This window comes from Trachurus japonicus, chromosome 1, assembly GCF_045865225.1.
Source record: "Trachurus japonicus isolate A0001 chromosome 1, Traja_1.0".
Taxonomy (NCBI): Eukaryota; Metazoa; Chordata; class Actinopteri; order Carangiformes; family Carangidae; genus Trachurus; species Trachurus japonicus.
In genome coordinates, this window is record NC_140907.1 from 21381449 (window position 1) to 21390946 (window position 9498).

General features: G+C 40.1%; 1 long non-coding RNA gene across 1 annotated transcript; it reads right to left on the reverse strand.

Moving 5' to 3' along the window:
• Positions 1 to 286: 286 nt before the first annotated feature.
• Positions 287 to 2349, reverse strand: LOC146991883 (uncharacterized). Its single transcript, XR_015037147.1, has 3 exons — positions 2104 to 2349; positions 929 to 994; positions 287 to 558 (listed from the first exon to the last, which is right to left on the reverse strand). It is a non-coding gene; the product is annotated as an uncharacterized LOC146991883 (long non-coding RNA).
• Between the last annotated feature and the right edge of the window lie 7149 nt (positions 2350 to 9498).

The window sequence follows — 9498 nt, forward strand, 5'->3', positions numbered from 1 at the left end:
CAAGTTGAGTTTTTTAATAATTTTATATACAGTATTTCTCATTTTGGATGAGATAATTATAACCAGTCATTTGTCGGGGAAATCAGTCTGAAAGTTGTGATGCATGCATGTACCAGTGAATGCCCTTGATGATGAAATGTTATAATGATTAATAAACTCAGTAATTAATATTTAATTTTGTAAAACAAAACAAAAAACGACAACAACAAAACCCAGTTGTTTTACAGTGCTATTTCCAGACATGTGAACATGCTCTTCATCTCTTCTCTCTGTTTACCTCCTCTTCTTTCTTCCTTTCTCCTCTCATACCTGCATCCTCTCTACATCCTGTCTTTCATCTCATTCTCCTTCCTACACTCACATCTAGAAAACATTCATATCTATATTATGTTTTTCTCCACACATTCACTTCATATTACAGTAACTGACTTAAATTCCACCTTGCCTTCTGTAACTGGCAGTAATGAGAGGGTTCAGTGTTGCTGTGGCAGCTTCCTCAGCGTCCGTGTCAGCAGATGGTGCTAGAGAGCTGCTATTGGTGGGATGATCTCTGCGTTACTGTACAACAAAAACATACACAAATGCAGTGTCATATTATGCACTCATGTATAGTTTAGGGGTGCATACAGTATACACACTGTGTAAAGCTTAAGAGAGTGTGTGTCACTGTTTATTTAATGAGCCTCTGTGTGCATGTGTATGTCTGAAGTGAAACAGCATTTCAACAAATGTCACTAATGGAGAAACACACAGAATGAGAAATGAGGAATAAGAGTCACATTTGTATTGCTTAATTACATAGAATATTACATTTAAATAAATACTATAAAATAATAATGAAATAAAATGTCTGATTTCTTATTTTTTCTGTATTTTAGCAATAAAAAAAATCCTTGAAAATCTTTCATTGAGAGACGAGTGACCTCACCTGACTCCTGTTCTCTCTCCACAGCTCTCCTCCCTGCTGCTGCCTCCATCTTTCAATCAGTCACCTCTGAAGTGAAGGAGAGGAAAACACCAAATGTAAGTCGGTTTGTTTTTATTCAACCAGTTTTTGCCTTTTCATTCCACCCCTTTCCATCATCCATCCCTTTCTTTGAATTTATTTTCTTCCTTTTTTCACACTTCTCTCCTTTCTTCAATCCATAATTCCTTTCTTCCATTTAATTCTTCTGATCCCCTGTTCATACACCTCTTTTTCTCTTTGTCCAGTAGGATGGAAGGGACATAGAAAGAAAGGAGACAGTCCTTTCCTCTTCCTCCATCCTACTTTTCTCTTTCTTCCTCTTGTCTTTCCATTCACCCTTTGCTCCTTTTGCCTTTCCTTCCTTCTCTCTCCTCTCTTTTTCATTCCTTGATTCCTTCCTCCTCCCTCTCGCTCCCCCTCCCCCCTCCACTATTCACACCACACCACCCTCCCACCCTTTTTTTTACTTTCATCATGCTGCTATCCCATAATCCAAATCTCTACAGAGGAGTCCGGCTCCCTACCCGCTGTACCCGCCCTCCTATTGACAGTATCAAGGAGCATGTGTGTTTGTGTGTATGTGTGCGCTTACATGCATTGTGTGTGTGTGTGTGTGTGTGTGTGTGGGTGCGCGCGCACGCATGCCTGCGTTTGTGTGCATGTACTCATGTCCAAGCTTCCTGCAGTGAATAGCATTGTTGTTTTGTAAGAGACAATGTCATGACTACTACCCTCTGAGATGCGTATAGGTGTGTGTGAATTATCCTGACAGTGTGTGGTGTGTGGGTGTGTGGGTGTGTATGTGTGTATACAGGTATATGTACAAATGGTCTGGCACAGTAATGCACTGTATACAACATTACATGGGAATAAGGAACATCATGCACTTTAATGTTTCTACTTGTAAAACTGACTTAAAACTGACAAGGTCAGTGTGAATGTGTGTGTGTGTGTGTGTGTGTGTGTGAAAGTTTGTATTTAATATTAATTAGAAGTAAATGTCTAACGGGGACTTTTTGCAAATACACACACAAAATATTAAATGAGAAATTAAATGAAACATTTAAAAAAAGAGAACTTTCGGTAAGGCGTATCAATAATTAATAGTTTTTTTGTGAGTGTGCAACAGATAAGACCTGAAACATGAACATGTGAAGAGGCGAAGAGAGCAGATGGAGTCGTTTCTTGCACTGCAGATGGAAATGTGACAGGAAGCAGAGACCAACCACGGTCTATATCTGAACACACACATCTGAATTTTAACATTCCCAGTTCGCTGGGACCTGCATCCAAATTCTCAGCGTGACTAAACAGTGCCCTCAAAAATTCTCTGCATCATATCAAGTGCACCACTTTCTGCAAACCGTCTCAAAGTAATTACAAGTGCCCACCATATTAAATGACAAAAGGCAACTAGAGAAAATATATCTAAAATTTGCACAAAATTTTGTTTCATACGCTGTGCAATAACAATTAGAAGATATAGTCTAGTCAAGTCTAATCTATTCTTTTCTATTCTGTGAATGTGGTTTGAATTGTTGATTTCTAGTGGGATCTCTGATCGGCAAAACATACACACTTGTGCTGGATGAGCCTACAGACTGCAGCGATTGTTAAGGGTGTGTCCATGTGTGCATTGTTGTGCTTTGTTATACTTTTTTTGTGTGTGAAGATCATTGGGGAGATGCATGTAGAGGGAGGGAGTGGAGAAGATGTGTGTGTGTGTGTGTGTAGCAGTCACCCCAGGGTGAGGGGATTAAGTGTGAGCCAATGCAGTAAAGGTTAGCGCTTGGTCTCTCACTGAGGCCTCTATCACACACACAAATCTGTGAAAAGACGGAGGAGGAGAGAAGGAGAGAGGGAGATGACATTATTACGGGCCCACAGCGTCGCTACCCGAGGGGACAGTTTCCACAAAGCTCATCAAGTCGCCACGGAAACCTGATAAAATCACACACATTTTCAAATCTGAAAGCAAATGAACTAAACCGTAGATGAAAAGTATTGCGGGAAACTTTCTTAAGCATAAGCCCCACACTGGATTTCAACATCTTTTTCTTTTTTTTCTTCCTTCTTCTTATTTTCATTTAACCGTGGAGTATGTTTTGGGTTTTTGGTGAGAGTTCATCTGGCATGGAGGACATTTTAGAATATTTTTGCTCCTGTTCAGAGATCTCTCAAAATGGCGGATTGGAGGACTGCAATAAGATCAACCATTAAGGAGGTATGAGCGTGCTGCCGCAGCAAGTACAATGTGTGTGTGCGGGTGTGTGTGTGTGTGTGTGTCTGTGGGTGTCGTTGTGTCACATAATAGTCTCAGCATAGTTGGAAACAGTGGCTGGTTGCAGCATGCTGTGGTTGCTTTATTCAGTCATTGCATGGGATAACTGTCAGACCTGTGATATATCTTTTAACTATTTGGATGTGCTGTGCAATGTTTTCTCCTGCTTTTGCTGTATCACGCTACTATATTGAAAACAATGTTGAAATGCTGCCGCTTAAGGCAAAGCGCTTTGGAAGTATCTTTTGCTTGAAAATGTATTTTGCAGTAATCTGGATTTTTTTTTAGAAAACTGTAGGAAAGCCTGGTCTAGATTTTATCGCCCTTTTTAAAAATATATATTTTTGTGTTGGTAGAACGAGTCACACGTAATGAATTTACTAAGTAAATTGTAGTAAAATACCCAGAATGTGAAGAAAATCAAAGACACAAATATTGAATGCAGCTTTAATGACACAGATATTAAAAATCAATTCAACTCAAAGTGCCAAATTACATCAGTCTATGGTTGAAGAGCAGAGCTCTGTAACCGCTTCTCGTTCATTGGACGCTGAGCACTCTTACACCTCAAGTGTCGCTGATGTCTTTATCTGCTCCACAACACTTTCCCTCATGGAGAAATTGTTCCCATTCTGAAGCTCAACTGTCCAATCAGAAATCTCTCTCTGTTCTCTTACATCAGTGTTTCATGATGAATTTCCATTATTCTGGCCGGTATCTGTGATGCTCAAACTACTCTTGAGTTACGTGGTTACGATTTCTGCTATGGCAACAGAGCACTAGACTATCCACTTCTTTAATTACAATGTCGGACCAAACTGGAAGAACTAATTTGTGACTGATATCTCCTGTCACCCTGAGATACACTCCACACCTGCAAATAGACAAAACAAACTCATATATTCATCAATTTCATCAACGTGCGTGCTGCAAAAACAACACGGCTAAATGCAGAAAATGCTGTAAATACCAGCGGCAAACAGATTAAAAATCTTTTCTAAAGTTGTTTGTGTTTTGTCTATTTGCAGGTGTTTTTCTTACGTTGCAGTGCGTAATATTCATTATGAATTGCTGGTCGTAATGCAGACAGCCACGGAGCAGTATGAAATTCAACATCTTGGTATGCACCAACACTTTTGCCAGTACTTTTTGCTTTGGGACTGGAAAGTAGAACCATGACCTATTTTTCCGTACTGTGTTGCATTGCAGTGATGTGGCTAGCCAATCACAATCCACCTTGTGACAAAATGGTGGGCTTTTTTGGTGTGTGTTTTTTTCCTGATGATTGACTTTGACGTGTGCTACAGTATCATGGCACATTTCCAGCTTGCAAATGCCACAGACCCAGTAAGTTCCTTGAAGAGAACTGAAATTTTCATGGATATAGACTTTACACCAACTCTTTAGACAGATAAAAGTGACCTGAGAGAAAAAAAAACGCAGTCTTAATTCATTCCTCTAGAAATATGCCATCTTACAAAATGAATGAGTGATTCAATCCTGAACTTGACCTGCCAGCTCACATCAGCTCCTTAGTATTTACAGTAACACTGTGTGTGCCATTCACAAGCTTTAAATGAGGTTTCACTGGTGTAAAGGCTTGTAAGAGTACTCCCTGTGAAGGAGCTTAAAGTGGATCAGCAGCTCCTAAAGGAAGGTTTCATTGCAGGTTTTAAGAGAGTTGATGGAAATCCTCTTGCACCACTCTGGACTGATTCCTCTCCTCAGACATCATGATGTGAAAACACAAACATAATAAAACACTACGCCCTGTTGTGGTAAGGCGGGACATCCAGGAGCAGAGCAAACTGACCGGGAGTTCCTAACTCATAGCTGGCTTAGAAAAACCTCTTTCACCTTTTACTAAAGGAAGCATGCCTTCAAAGTTTTAGGACTAATGTGTTTTCTTACGTAAGGAAGCTGAACTGTGAGAAGCACAAACTAAATGAGTTGCTATGACGACAGAAGTGCAGACTAAAGGTGAACCATTATAACAAGCAGTTTCAGTATGAAGGAAGGATCAGATCAGAATAGAACAGATTTCAAAGCGTTGGAGGTCCTGTGTCATGTGATATTTCCATGTCTCTTTGACTTTCAAGATCTAGATTATCTGTTGACACAGTGGAAGTATCAAAGCCACAGTCCGCAGAGACATGCAGACTGCACTCTATTCAGAAGCTCAGCCTTAAAACTAGCCGTCAGAACTTCTGTAACTTTGAGATGTCACAACGATACAATCATTGTCCACTCCACATACTGTATATCCTCTTAGTCATCAACACGAAGTGTAAAACACATGGCCTTGAAATCACCACTGGAAATCACTAAAGAACAAAGGACAGATTGTAGTGTTAGAAGCAGAAAATGTGTTTTCATGATGAATGAGGTCAAAGAAAACATGTTACTTCAAAGTGAATGTGATTCTCAATGCATAATGCACAGTACCGTTTCCTTTTCATATAGATATGGATAGAAAGTATGCATTAAAATAAATTCCAGGGGCCACAAGATGGTGTAAATATTTTTCAAGCTATTTTAAAAATGCTCTCTTGGCATGTGTAGATAAGTTTTTGCTGAGGGTTTTCATGACATCCATCCGTCCATCCATCCATTTTCTTCCACTTATCCAAGGTCAGGTCACAGTAGCAGCAGGTCAAGCAGAGCAGTCCAGACGTCCTTCTCCCAAGTGATATTTTCCAACTTCTCCAGAGTTGAGGGACAGAGATGAGGCATTCAAAGACAGCTGAACAAAATAAATGCAGTACTTTTGAGCATTTGTTCTTTTTGAATGACAGGGTCATTATTTATATCCAGTCGCTGTCTGACTGTTTGAATTTATCAATACAGATATGGTGAACATGCAAGTGGATGTTCAAGCCACTGGTGCTCAAATATGGTGTGTGCGCGCGTGTGTATTTTTGTGTGTGTGCGCGTCCACCTCGTATCCTTGACCACTGTGTAAGTGAGCCAGCAGGGGAATTTTCTCAGAGCCAAAAGGCCACTTGGCTCCACACATTCAATTCCCTCTTCATTAGCAGTCACATTACTTTAGATTAGCAGAAAGTGGACATTTACAGGCAATGCTGACGCCTGTAATTAAAATTAATTTAAAAAGAAAGACACAAAGAGAAGTAATTACTCCAAGTGTTAAAGGTTTTCGCCCCGACAGCTTCTCTTATCGTTTTATTGCTCTGTTCTTACCGAAGGAAATAAAAATGCAAAAGAGAGAGTGGACTTAGTGAGGAGAGAAATTAAGCGCTAGCGGTCGCTCATTAATGACTTTACCTGATTATTGGGAATGGGAAGTCGCCTGTAAAGGTTGAGTAGTTTACAATGAATTTTTTTTTAATTAGAGTGGATTTGCTCTGATTGAAATGAAATATAAATGGCTTCTTAAATAGCTTATCACAACCTCTTTGACTTGCCAAGCTCCCTCCACTGGCTGAAAAGTTTTCTGTGGAAAACAGGGAGGTAAATAGTCACAGGAAAAGGGATTTTACAAAGTAAATAACATAATCGCTGAAAAAGTCGTAAGTCGGGACGGAGCCGTGGCGGTGGCGATGGTGGCAGCTGTGACATATCTAGAAAAAGTATTATTTATCTGCATCAGCGTGTGACTGAATAGATTATTAATAATACAATACCTTCACCTCGAGAAGCACAGGGAGGTCAGAGGTCACGCTCTTGTGCAATATAGCAGCCGTGGCGCTGGTAGGTCTTCTGTGTCTTTACAGCTTGAGGCCATCAACCGATTATGGATGGAGGCCTGGACGGGGATTTGAAGCCTGTCTGGCTCTCCAATCATGTCAGTATTTCTCTCAGTTGGAGCAGGTCAGGGTTTAAGAGCCTTACTCAAAGGGTGCACCATGGGTAGACGGACAGTTTTGACCTGTCTGGTTGAATCTGGTAGTATGGTAGAATAAGTCAAGTATCCAGCAACAACATAAATCACTGGGAAACACGTTACATAGGATAAATTTTGTAGGATGCAAACGTGACAAAAAACAGTGTTGAACTAGAGAAAACTAAAAATCCCAAAACAAACCAATGCACTGGTTCAGCTATAACCTCACAATGCATCTAAATATCAGGGGCTTCATCCATGACAGTTTGATTGAAATAAAAAGCATTTTTTGATTTGATGCTTTTGAAAATTAAAATTAAATGGATGAAAAAAAAAATTCCCTGAATATTCACTCAAGTTTGTCAGTAAATTTATGGATCGGGCTTAATCTTTACATGGTAACTGTGTTATTACCAGGGTACAGTTAAAGGGGTCATCTTTGACTTACAATCACATGGGTGGAATATGAGTGTGGTTCACAAACAAACCAGCGTACCAGTGTGGCCATAGGTGTCACAGGCACTCACTAAAACAAAAACATCATCAGAGCAAACTGGTCACAACACAAACCCGATGTGTTATAGCCCCTCCATACCAAATACACCAACCTAGAATTAGTTCAACAGTTGATAATATGAGGACATTCCACCCATAATTGTATTGCAAGGGTAATTGTCAATTTAGTTAAGAAATTCACTCTGCAGTCTTAATGTGCAAATAAATATGTAAACATTTAAAAAGTGATACCCAGGAGGATGTAACCAAGAAGCCTGTAAGATTTTCAGAAACAAAGCGCTGTCTTAGCTGCATATGTTGATCTATATACAGATACGTCCCCAAAGGTTCTGCTAGTGTGATTCTTTACCTGAGAGACTTCCCAAAGCTCCTAAAGCTTAGTGTATTTATTTTTCTTTTCTTTTTTTGATGGACTTTCCCTTTAAGTCGTGGCACCAAGCAGAAAATTGTACCTGATAAAAATCTGTTTAGCGCCAGTGCTTTTTAAGACAAGCCACTCAACTCTCACAGTGTGCCACATCTTAACTGACCCCCTGAAATGTCCCCCTCTGTGAGGAGTAAGCACTACAATATACACTCACTGCACCATTTAATGTGTGTGTGTGAGAGTGTGTGTAATTGATGATTCTGTCTTGCGAAAAAAAGACTCGTCCAGGCCCTGCTGTCCAAAATCCACTGTTCCTGCCGCTATATCTGGTCACGCACGCTCACACACACACGCACACACACACACACACACACACACACGCACACACACACACACACACACACACACACACACACACACACACACACACACACACACACACACACACACACACACACACACACACACACACACACGCACACACCTACTGACTGTGCAGCCTGCTCTGTGTAGATAAGCAATGGAGTTGTGTAGTCAGTGAAGCATACCTACAACCAAAGAGAGAGAGGTGGAGAGAGAGAGAGAGATTGATACAAACATACATATTTACCCGTAGAGAAGAAAGAGAGGGACAAGAAAGACAGAATTAGGCAAAAAAAAAAAAAAAAATCCTGCAGCTAATTCTACAACTACAGTACCATGTAGCTCCTTCACCGTCTTCTTGTTAAAGTATGAGCGCACATGTAAACTAAAGGGGTACTATTGCTAATGCCACAGACGGTACACAATTCTATGGATGCCTATTGTTATGGACAGTAGGCCGAGCACATCATATTTAGTTCACACACTCGCACAACACAACAACTAACTTTTTTGCTATTGTCTATACGAGATCACATGTAGTAGTAGGTATGTTATTTGCAAAAGTGTCGGCAATTTGTGCGAAAACTACTTAAAACCACTACCTCCAGCCATCATGTGTGTAAAGCCTGTGTCACCATTGTGAGTCAATGTGAATTGGTGTTCAGAGGTTTGATCAGATCATGTGGCCTGCACATGTCTCTGGTTGTACCAGTTGTGTTTCTGCCGTCTTGTTGTTGAAATTTCTTTTCATTATAGATTAAGTTCTGATGAAATTATAAAATGGATGTTTAAATTAGTATTTTTCACGTCTGTATCATTTAGATTAAGCCTGGACAGAGACATCTGTAGAGTCTGGTGTCTGTTACTGAAATTATATAAATATGGCACGAATAGGTCTTTGTCTAGTTTTGGTGGGAACTGTATGCATCATGTGTTTAAAATGGGTGAAAGACTCTGTAGCACAGTGGTTCCTAATCTTTTCAAACTCATTGCTCATTTGAAAATCCCCAAGAATGTAAACCATTTGGAAAATCATTTTTATTTTCTTTAACAGTACCTTACTGGTACTAATAGATTGTACGATTTTGCAAGAAAGGAGTAGTTCTACTTTCGATACCTGCAGTACTGTCACAGCCCACCAGGGGAGTGCAGCCCACATT